This window comes from Delphinapterus leucas, chromosome 9, assembly GCF_059928025.1.
Source record: "Delphinapterus leucas isolate spDelLeu-1000000601 "Yukka" chromosome 9, BTC_Dleu_Yukka2, whole genome shotgun sequence".
In the NCBI taxonomy this organism is placed as follows: Eukaryota; Metazoa; Chordata; class Mammalia; order Artiodactyla; family Monodontidae; genus Delphinapterus; species Delphinapterus leucas.
This window is the reverse complement of record NC_143137.1, coordinates 20,459,778-20,471,960: the sequence shown is the minus strand read 5'-3', so window position 1 is coordinate 20,471,960 and position 12,183 is coordinate 20,459,778. Positions and strand designations below refer to the sequence as shown.

Here is a 12,183-nt window from a genome sequence, read left to right as displayed (position 1 = left end):
CAGTGCTCCCAGAGCTCTTCTAAGGGCAGGGCAACTTCCAGAAAATAAGCTCCAAAGGAAAGAGAGGAATCAATAGAGGAATAAAACTGCTGAGCCAAGCACCTGAATTGGTCAGTCTTTATCTGTGTGGTCTCAAGACCTTTCCCTCCCATTCTAGGAGGCAATCAGGGGCCTGCTGGTGGCATGTTCCACCCAACACATGCCACTTGGCAAGACCAATGGGAGTTGCTGGGCTCCTGACTGCTGAGAACAAAGAAGTCACTAGAAGAGAGATAAACAGCCTCCCAGCCCTGGGAAGAAGTTGCCAGACCTTGGAGGAATGATAGTGTGGCCGACATATTCTTTGTCATCTGCTTGCCCTACCACTGGTGGTGGGATCCAAGGACCCAGCAGAGAAGGATAACAAGGAAAGCCATATTCTTGTGAAAATAGCTTCTGCTCTCCAAGTTTTCTAGTCCACACCAACTCTGTTTCGGATTTAAGATTTAATTAGCTTCGTTAGTAGTATAAATAAGAATGCTAATAGCTTTGCTTCATTCAGAGTGACTGATGGCATACCTCCCAATGAGCTAATGGCTTTCATCACGTTCCACTCTAGGTCCTCAGCATCTGATCCAGGAGGCACCTATTTTTGTCGTGGATTTTCCAGAATAATCCTTCCAAAGTTCTCAGATTGTATGTCCTGATTTGGGGGTTCAGAAAGCACGTGCACTGTTACCTGTGTACCCTTTATCCCTTCCCGTTTGGTAATCAGTCTGATTTCAAAACCCCAAGTGCGCTGACTTTCTCACGCCTCCAGAGAGATTCTGGAACAGAGAGATTTCCCTGGCAAGAAGGGAGAAGAGGGAGGAACACTAAGTAAGCACCTACTATGCTCCAGGAGCTTATCTCCCAGGAACCTCAGAGGATGGCCATTACTATCCCACTTTACAGATGAAGAAACTGAGGTCAGAGATGCAGGAGCCAATAGCTGGCAAAGCTGGGAATTGAAGACAGCACCTTCAGACTGCAAAGCTCTCCTCACCAAAATGTACTGTTTTTCAGCAAAACAGTTGAGCACCTGGTTGCTTTCTCACTGTCCTGTGAACGTTCCTTCTGATTCCCTGACCAAAATATACACCCAGTGAGGGCAGCAGCCAAGCCTCTGCTGACCAATTAACTAACTCCTATAAGTTATGAAAGTTAAAAACCAATTAGAGCAGCCACTTTGCTTCTGCGAGGACTTGGTTTCCGACCACTGCTAGCTTCCCGCTCTGACTCCCATCACACCCAGGAAATTTGGGACGTGGCGCCAACAAAAGCTGCCTCTCTCAATACACTCTGCTGTTGTAATAACAAACCATAAAATCAACTAAATTTCACCACGGTGCAATGTGCAGCATGAAAGCGGGAGCAATGTGTCTGCAGGGCAAGGGAACATTCCATTGAAATCAGTTTCTCTTTATTGCATTGCCAACAGTTAACAATTTCTCCCCTCTAAAGGCAGGGAGAGTAGCATGAGCAAAAAGAATGGACAGCTGCAAGTGTGCTGCAGCTACCTGCACACGTATGCAGCCACGGGCGATGTGGAAAGAGAAAGTGACGAGGGTCACGTGCACATGTTCACACACACACACACACACACACACACACATGCTTTCCGTGTCCACACATGTCCCCTGGCTGTGGAAGCACATATGACTGTGCAATGAACGCCCAGATGCACATGCAGAAATACACAGCTGAAACAGTGCATATACCCCTGTGATGTACACATCATACTTGCTCAACGCAGGTGTACAAATGGACAGCCCTATGCAGGGGGATGAGTTTTATTCTCTTTTCGAAAGGTCACCAGTCACCACCTTGGAGAATTCCGCAATTAGCTGCACCCCAGTAGTAGCAAGTTCAGCCCATTTTCCAAGTAACAATGTTTAAAAGCCGGAATGCTCTCTTCCTGACCTATTGCTAAGAAAAGACAGCCAAGGCAGCTTCCGTGGTTTCGGCAGGCTTGGCCTGATCCAAAATGACACAACCAGGGCTGTTTAGCAGAGAGCAGAAAACAATGAGCCTCGGGGATACGAGCTCTGCTTAGAACCTATTTCCAGGCGGGGTAAACGTGCCTTTGCTCACTAACGGGGCTTCCCTTGCACTTTGCGGGAAAACAGAAAGCTCTGCCAGCAGCCGCGTGAGTCTGCGGCTGACAGGATCTGCCTTTGATGAGTTCACAGGGTCAGGAAGTTCTCCTGACTATGTGCCCAAAGTCCTTCCTGGCGCAGTTTAAATCCATTTCCCCTCGTGGGGAGGGAAAACATCTGCTCATCACACAGTCTACGTATACACTGTAGAAACCTGTTATTTCTCCACCTCTCAAATGGCTAGGTCCTCTCTGAAATTCACAAACACCTTCAGCCTCCACTCGTCTTACATCCCAGCTGTGCACTGTGGCGAGGGCAAGTTCTTAAAACGTCCCATGTCTGGTCTGCAAGGACCACAGGATTGAAGGCTACTGTGTACCTTGGGGAAAGAGCACTGAACTGGGATTCAGGAGAGCTGGCTCCATGCCAGTTGTGCTACCAGCCCAGGAACCTTGACAGATTCAAATTCCTCTTGGCCTCTAAATGAAGCAGAGAGCCTTTAGTGGGCCAGGGAGGCCCCTTCAAACGCTGTGACCCCCAAATGTTTTGAAATCCACTGGCAAAAGGCAGATATCGATCCCCCTTTTCTGGAAAACAGCATTAAAAAAGAGAGAGAGAGAGAATACCTTCTGATGGTGTCAAAGCCAGCCAGCTATTAAGTCTGGATGAAATGTAACTGTTAAGAACGACTTGCTCCACGCTTTCAGGACAAATTGTCTTAAAAATGCTGCCAGTGCAGTAATTACTCAGATATCTACACAGTGATTAACATCCTCACCTCCAAATCACATGAGGATGTTCTATAGACAGTCAGATATCCTTTTAGTCTAGCCGTGGAATGTCTTATAATGTTCAACATTCAACAAATAATTCCATAGTGACCACACTGTAAATACTGGGGCGTGGGGGACATTCTGGCTCTGGGAACACAATGCTGAACAAGATCTGCTCTTAGATAAAAACTGCGGAAACTGGTGACCCCAGCTACCCACTTCCCTCATCTGGCACTCAGCTCCCATCCTCTGGATAAGAAAATAGTTCTTTTCTTCCCCAAGAAGACACATTTCTGGGCCCCAAACAGCATCCTAAAGTGCCACTTGGATGTTGGGCTGTCCACATGCCAAACGAGGGAGGAAGGATGGCTCACATCACTGTTCTCCGAATGACAGTGACCACGCATCGCTGTTTTCCATTGTCAGGCCACTTCCCGGGGCTGCAATGACTGAAGAGGAGAAATGGAAACCCAGGGATCCTTCCATGATGAGACATGGCTTCTCCCATTTAGAATGTCGAGATGCCCAGGAAAGAGCAGGACCCGCACGGGCTCTGTTCTGGTGCAGGTGATTACTCAGCTAGTAAATACAGAGTGAGTGGCATCCTTGCCATGTCATAGACCAGACAAACTCAGACACAGTGAGAGAAAGTGATTAACACCTGGGATCACAGAATGTTAAAGCTGGACTAGAGGCTCGGAATCTCCTACCCACACAATACTTTGTAAGTGTAAATTCTGAGGTCAGAAATATAACTTATTCTCTACTGCCCAATCCCCAATCTGAAGCGTCCTATGTCCAAAAACCATGAACATTTATCTCATGAAATAATTTCTCAGCTTACACTTAATATCAGTTCTCAATCACGTACTCCACAGCTCAACTTTCCATGTTTTGTCACGTGAAAAGATTTGTTTTACTAAAACCGATGAACTAGAGATTCCTTCCATTCTTCCTTTCACAAACATTTATTGTGTACATACCATAGGCAAGGCATTGAAAGAAAAGGGAAAAGTGTTCCATCTTGTGAAAAGCAGCAATTATGAATGTATTTGCTCACATATAAATAAATAAACCTTAATAATATAGCTCTCCTCTCCCTCTCTCTCTCCCCCTTTCTCTCTCCCCTCCACCCCACCCCCACTTTGGATACAATAATTGGAACTGATTAGACCTGAGTTTTCCATCTTTTTAGGTTAGGACAGAACACTCAAGGGCCCCTACACTTGGTCTGGGTGCTGAATTACATTCCATGCCTGCATTCAGGACTTATTGTGACAGGACTCTAGAAGATTAGACTTTCACTGGAAGCTTCTTTGAAAGCACTGAAAAGCGCCTCCAGTGATTCTTATCTGAAAGGACCTAGCATAGAAGCTGAACCTAATAATGAATACTTTTCACCAAAGACCCTGTAGTGTACAAGCACATCATATATGATAAACAATACGGACCAGAACTGGAAATACTCAGCTTCTCTGCCTGGCTATAGCAGCGGAATGGTGATAGAATGGAATTCCGGACCCTACAGATCCCAGGGGGATTTTTTCACTCTCTAGGTCTTGTCCACAACTTTTGCTCTTAACCAACTCCACAGTGAGTCTGTAGTACAGCTAAGATTGAGAACTCAGTGGATTCCATTCAGAGCCTTTAGTGGCCTGGTTGACCTTAAAGGGTTGAGTATCCAAGGAAAGTCACACCACACACTTCTCTCACCTATCTTCACTATATTAATGAATCAAAATTGGAGAAAAATGAATTTCATGGACTGGTCTGAAGGGAAGAAAGAAGAAGGAGAGATGATGCTAAGAAGCCCATATGGAAAGAGCAGAGGGCACTGTTGCTAGGCAACCAAACTGGTCCACCAGAGAAGGGATGCAGAAGAGCCTCAGATAGTTCTGAGCATCAGCTGGTGGGACCTCCAGGTTCTTCTTCACTGTCAATCTCCCTGTCCCTGTCTCCACAACAGGTGACCTATTGATTGACTGTACTCCAAGGACAGCTCTGCTCAGTGAAGAGAGGCAGAAAAGAGGGGCATAAAGAAGCACGGGAGGGATATGCATAAAATGGATAACTAATAAGAACCTGCTGTATAAAAAAATAAATAAAATACAATTCAAAAATTAATTAAAAAAAAAAGAAGCATGGGAGGGGACAGAAGAGATGGGAAGGCACACCAAAGAATCGAGAAATTGAAAGCAATAAAAGATCTCTTCCATAGCATCACCCCTTCGGTCCAGTTTTCTGCCCAGGTTCGTAACTCATTCTGCAGAATCCACGGTAGTTGCACACAGACAGCGAGATCCAGTCTTGGAGGAAGTGGTAGGACAGATCAAGGAGCACGAGGATAAGTCCGTGCAAAGGACAAGACAGCAGGTGTCTGAGTGTTGTGTGTAAGTTGTCTTTGGAACATATCACACATTTTCTCAGCAGTTTTGCTGCTTCGCCTGCACTTCTTATTTTCCATGTGTGTCTCTTTGAAGAAAGACAGTTCACATTGGGTAGGGACTCAACCCTAGCCAGGGCCCCTCCGCTGAGACAATGGCTGTTAAGTGTTGGTAGAACCCACATCCCTCATCAGCACCGAATTACATCTGAGCACAACTGGGCATTAATTTACCAGCACTGAACAAGTCACTGGAATGGAAAGGAAACAACAGCAACATGAAGCTCTCCCTAATCAGGCCTTGGGTCCTGCAGCCTTTAATATGCCATATATTTCACTTAATCTGAGGCACCAATTGTACGGTACACTGTAATTTTATATATTACTAAGAAAGGAAAAAATGCTGGCTATTAATACTAGGACAACACATTGATTGTAAGATGTACTCTGTTCGGAGATGTTAAAATGTGAAGGAAAATGTGTGTCTTGAAATTGTTAAAATACAGCAAAATCTAAAGCCCTTAAGATGGCATTCAAGCCCTTTGCAGAATGGTCCCAATCAGCCCAGCTTCGCATGTGCCTGGGCCAGTCCTCACACTTTGATTCATTTTCATTATGGTCCTGACGCCATCCCTCACAGCACAGTTCTGGGGATTCCAGGGTCTGGTCCTTTTTCTGGCATATGAGCTCCTTGAGGAAGATCAACCAACCACAGTTAACATTTACTGAGTATTTACTACGTGCCAGACAATACAAGCATTTACTATATACATTTTATACGCAAGTGGGTGCTGTTGTTATCTAATGAGGGAGACAACATGTAAATGGTAACACTGCCAAATTCACATAAGCTATCGACTAAATATATCACTTTGTCAAAATGGGATTCTTTGAACCCAGGTCTGGGTGACACCATTGCCCCATTTGTAATCATTTGCCTCTTAGTGGCCTGAGCCTCAGCATCATGTAGGCATGAAGGAATCCTCAGTAAATGCATGTGGCATGAATGAATGAATCCATCCGTCATGGATTTCTTCCTCTGGCATCGATGTGGCTTTGAGGAAACCAGCTGGTCTTGCTCTGCCCCTTACTATCCCTCTTCCCCATAACATCAGAAAAATCGTTCCCACCGTTCAGGAATTTATGATTATAAATAGGACAAAGCCTTTAAGACGTTACTGAAAGCTAAAGAAAAAGGCAACTCGATGAAAATAATAACACGGATCAAGGTACGAATAACGACGCCGATAATAACAATGGAATTCACAAGCCATCGTAATATACTTAGGCAAACAAAGGTTCTGTGAATATAATGAGTTACAAACAGATTCATCTTGGCTACAAAATAAGAAGCTTCTGTGATTGTTGCTGTTATTATAAATTAAGCCGGGCTTTAAAATTTCATGCTATCGACAAGTGTGGGTTTTAATACACTTGAGAGCACAACCAAAGCAAGACTCCCGCTTCCTATTTCTCAGGTTCAGGAATTTGGGGGCACAGATGCAAGGCCAGCATTCCTGCCGGTCACCTCACAGGCCAGAGTGCCTGTGACCTCTCACTTTTGCAACTGGGCTTAAAGAGAGGGAGCCTGGTTGAGGCTGACAGGTCCAGTATGTGTTTTTCCCTGCGATGTTTACGAGAGGACTGAGGGACCCTGGTATCTGGCAGAGGTCTCCTGGGAAAGGGGAGGAAGGACAGGATTCAAAGTTCTAGTGTTGAGGATCTGCTGAAAAGAGTAAGATTTTTTTTTAAGCTAGAAAAAATCATACTATAAAAAGAAGAGAGGAGGCTATGATAAAGAATAGTCGGGATGAGCTTTTGATGGAAAGTCCTCTTTAAAAATTTTTTGATTGTGGTGAAATCCACAAAACATAAAATATACCATCTTCATCATTTTTTAAGTGTCCAGTTTGGTCCATTCCCATAGTTGTGCAACCATCACCTCCATCCATCCGCAGGACGCTTCATCTTGCAAAACAAACGCTGGACCCATTAAACAACTTCCCGCTCCTCCCTCCCTGTGGCCCCAGGCACCACCCTTCTCCTTTCTGTCCAGAATGTCCTTTTTCAGTGGACCATTTCATAATCATGATTGCACTGTTCTTCCTGGGAGCCTTCAGTCCTTCTGAAACTTTCGTCCTTTGAAAAGGGAAGGGTCATCCTTCCAGAGTCGCCTGGCTTAAAGAGACACTGGGAAGAGAGCAAGTGGGAAACTGAGGCTTGCCTGAGAGCCCGTGGAGAAGAGGTTACATGCAAAAGCAGGTGCCACCTCTCTGATAACAAACACTGAGCCATACAGTGGTCACCCTCCCTCACTCCCACTGGAAACCCCCATAACCCCCAATGCCAACTTGACCGCCGTGCCTTATCAGACGCCACAAGGGCAGCTGTGAGGAATAGGCTGCATGCCTTCTGGAAAAGTCACCTGAAATGAGCACGTCCCCACGGGGAAGAGGCCACAGGCGTGTCAAGACATGGCTTTTCCCCTCAGCTCTTGGGGGGGCAGCCTCGGCGTGCCCCACAGAAACGATCACTTCCCGTGCGTGGCACGATGTGATAAAGAACTTTTGAAGTGTGGATCTTCAACAAAAAATTCAGAACTCTGAGCTCTTGGGGGTGGGGAGGTGGGGTGGGGAGACCAGTGCAATAGAGGACGATTTAGAGTCTCAGCTCCTGGAGAGCAAGGGCTGTGCTGTGCCTACTTCCTGTACCAGAAATAGTCAGCACAGGCCCCGACAAGTGAGGGTCAGTGTCCAGCCCCCTGGTGCGCTCTCTCAGTGACAGGCTTTAGCTTTCTCCTCCCTCTTCCCTCCTTCACGCTGTTCCGTCATCTATATGATTGGATGCAGAGTCCCAACAGCTGTTCATCGGAATGTCTTGTATTTCCACCTCTGTCCTAAAAGTATTGTCACTTTCTATATTGCAATTTACTTATGTTTCAAGGAAGGGTGGAGTTGAGAAGAATTCCCTTTTCAGTGGAACTAGGGGAGAAGAATTTCTCCAAGGCATGTAGGGATCCTGTGTCTAAACACAAAACACTACAGGAGGACCCTTCCCCTAATTAGAGAAATGAGGGGCGCCGTGGATTGGATGTGCCCTCTAGAACATAGGACCTCAGCTTTCTCACTGGATCTTTGTCTATAATAAATATTTCCCCCAACAGAATAGGTACCGGCGATTGATAAATGTTGGTGAAATGAACACATGGAGATGCATACATGTATTTGAATAGATCTTAGATCTTTAAAATAACTCCTTTTGGAAATGGGTGTACGTGTGAGAGTGGGAAATCCCATGGATGAGGAGAATGTTTTAACTGGTAATCAACAAAGCAGGCATTAAAGTCCAGACTCTTAACATATTAAGACTGGTTACTCTAATTTTAGAGTTCTAAGGGCGCATACAAACATATGGCATTGGTTAACTATTCTGCTAATTTGACACCTCAAAAATCATCATTTATCTCAGCAATGAACGACTCCAAAACGTTATTTGGACAGTGGTAAACTATAATAATTTATACATTCCTGGGTACTTGTTATGGATAATGGTAAACTGGTACTAATTTGCACATCCATGGGGGCTTGTTATACAAGCATTGAAGGTGAATACTTTGCTCTTGTTTGTCTCTTGAGGGCAAGAAAGCTCAAATTTACCCAGTATGTTGAGCTCTCCTGTAAAAAGACATGTTATATCTCATCTACAATTATAACAACTACCTAGCTTGCCGTTGAATCAATGAATGAATGAGTCAACAGGAGCGTCTGTCAAAACCCCCGGGTAAGGAAATGATATAATCCATGGTTCTGAGCCACGTGAGTGTGGGTCAGTTGGTTGCTCTGGAAACTCCATAGAGTCATGTCCTCTAAATCTTCTGGGCTCTGCCAGCCAACTCACTCCATCTGGGAACTTCCCTCCAACAGCCATGACTACATTATGCTCCTGGCAGGGCCCCAGGGCTCCAGTGTCTCACCCCAGGAGTAACTCTTCGGGCAGTGCCAGAACAGCCCCGGCCTTGCGAAAGAGCCCAGCTGGACCATAAATTGTAGAGACAAAGATAAAGACGCACATTTTCTCCGGTCTCAAAGGCCTTCAGCATAGCACATTACCCTTCCCTCTTCCAGGCCAGCACAGGCATTCACATGGCTTCCTCCACTTTTTCTCCTTTCCAGGCTGTCCCTTTCTCCTCTTTCCCCATCTGCTGCAGGAGCCATAAGACTCCTCTACTTCCTCATCACCGGAGCTTCATGTCATTCCAGAGCTGGTACAGTGGGCTGTTTGTTGGGATGACCTTGAAATGACCCTTTCTCTGGGGCTGAGTCTCAACGCTGGGTTAACCTTGTTCCCACAGACAGCTGTGGGCTGCCAAAAGGCCCTCAAGTTGAAGTCAGCTGATCCTGGTCCAGACACTGCTGCTTGCTACCTGGGCGACTCTGGGCAAGTTGTCTGATCTCTCTGATCCTTAGACAATAATGCCAGCCTCACAGGATGGTGGTGAGCATCAAAGGAGATGTCTTGTAGCTTTAATTAAACTTAGCATTTCTAGCATGCCTTGAAGGTTACAAAGTATCTTCACATCTTTGGATCTCTTAGAGGGAGGCAGCTAGGTATTTTAACTCAGTTTTTTAGGAAAAAAGAAATGTTAAAAACCAGAGTCCAAAAATATTATGTGATTCAGCCAAATCAGTAATGGAGAAGGCAGGATGAAAACCCAGGTTATCAGGCTCCCCATCCAGTGCCAATCCAACCCCTCTCTCTGCAAAGCAAGTCTTGTGGCTAGAATTTTTGCGGTAGGCTTGTTTTCCAAACATGCGGTAGGCTTGTTTTCCAAACAGGACAATTGGGAAACCTAGACTGTTTTCCCTCTTCTACTGAAAGGGATTGGTTTATACTGAATATAAGACACTGGCTAAAGTCCTTTGAGATGCTTAGAGATCAGTTCTGGATAAATTACACACACACATATTTTACTAGAAATCTGGACCAATCTGAGCTCCTGGAGGAAGTGCCCTTGCAGAGGTGAAGGTAGATATTATTGATGAGCTGTCTATTCAGAGCCTTGAATGAGAAGGTAGGTATTTTTGATGGCGATATCAATAGGCAGTAAGATCTGCTCAGCAGTAAGAAGATGACATTAAAGAAAGGGTCAGAGAAGGAAAGAAAACTGCATCCCTCTGCTGACCTTGCCAAAGATGATAAAATATAAATAACATGGATGTTACCCTGATTCCATTTTTTTTTTTCTCTTTTCTCTGATCACCCCTTGGGATAATTAGCTGATACAACAAGGCAAACAGAAAACCTCCTGGGTTTGTTGCCAGCCATTGCCCTCTCCCTGGTGGAGAGAGTCAGATTAGGTAGCATCAAAGCACCCTCAGCTGAATATCCTCCCTGCAGAGAAGGAGAAACAGGAGGGGAATGCCAGATCTTTCTTTTCTAGCCCAGAAAGGTTGCCGGGAAGAGCTCGAGGGCCGATGTGGGGTGGGAAGCTGGGATGAGTCTCCATGACAACCACCCAGGCCCAAGGCCAGTTTCATCACCTGGAAACGAAACAAGATGCAGACATAGGGAGTATCCATCAGGAAGTTTGGATTCTCCTAAGCATGAGCCCGTTTGTACGTGCGCGTGTGTGTGTGTGTGTGTGTGTGTGTGTGTGTGTGTGAGTGTTTGTGCTGGGAAAGGGGAAGGAGAACAAAAGATTCAAGAAGGGACTGGGGACAAAAATCAATGCCAGCCCAGCAAAGAGGTATTTCTGGAGAAGAGTTTTGATGCCCAAGATGGCCAAGCAGGAAATGCTGGGTGGGTCACAGAAGCGGAGGCCATCTGAGGGCCTAGTGTTGAGCAGGTCACCCAGGGGGACAGGGGGGTTTGTGCTCCTAGGAGAGTCTGCAAACCATATCCGAGTTCCAGGAGGGAAGGCAGCTGCCTAGGGTCACACAGCGAGTGGCAGAGCCCAGACCCCACGCCAAGCTTCCAACTCTTGTGCCTGGGCCATCCTTGTTTCTTCCACTGGCTTCACCCTCTCCTTCTCCCCTTTTACAGTCTTTCCAGGCAGGATTTGACCTTCAGAGGCATTTCAATGCCACCAGTGTGTTCATCTGAACCAAATTTCCCCTGCACAGAAGCACGGACACAGGATAGCCAGACACTATGATTTGGATGCCTTACCAGGCGTGGCTCTTCTGGGACAGACGTGGGAGAAAGCATGACAGGGAAGGAGGTGGAAGCTTTATTTGCCTTGTGGCTTTTCCTTTAGTTGGTGCTGGAGGAGTGATTTCTGGGGTAGGAGGTGTCAGCTGTAAACCTGCCCTCTCTCTCCCACCTGCCTATCACTCAGCTGGCCCTGCCACTGCTAACTGAGTCACCTTGCCCAGGTAGCCTCTTTGCCTCAGTTTTCATATCTCTAACACAATAACAAGACCCACGTAGGCCTAAGATATTTCTAGCGGCCCTCCAGCCTCCCCTTGAGCGAAGCTCAGTCCGAGGACACAGCTGAAAAGAATCCCTGAGTACGGGAGGGAAGGGATGAAGGAATTCCCGTCCTCCCTTCTCATTCAAACCTCTTCTCTTTGGCTCAGTTTCCCAACCTTTTCACATCAAGACGCCTGCATTAAAGTCATATTTGTAGAAAATGAGGTAAACTGGAGGGTTGCTCACAGGGCAGGAAGATGGTCCCAGGGGTTCTGGTTACCCCAGGCCCCTCCTGATGGCTCCCGGGATTGTGGGGAGCCATATCTAGGTGCCCTGCAGCCAAGAGAAAGGCAAAGAAAGCATAGCCCAAAATATGGGGGTGGAGGGGTGGAGGTGGGTAGGGGGAAGCCCGAACCTCTGGGGCCAGGGAAATTCTGGGCACTTATTGGTTTAGGATTATCTGGACCAAACTCTGTGAGACAAGGCAGAAAGGATCACC

General features: G+C 46.3%; 1 protein-coding gene across 1 annotated transcript in view; it reads right to left on the bottom strand.

The window, feature by feature from the left end:
• PLXNA4 (plexin A4) overlaps positions 1-12,183 on the bottom strand; it is a 380,029-nt gene that overhangs the window by 211,978 nt on the left and 155,868 nt on the right. The window lies entirely within an intron of this gene.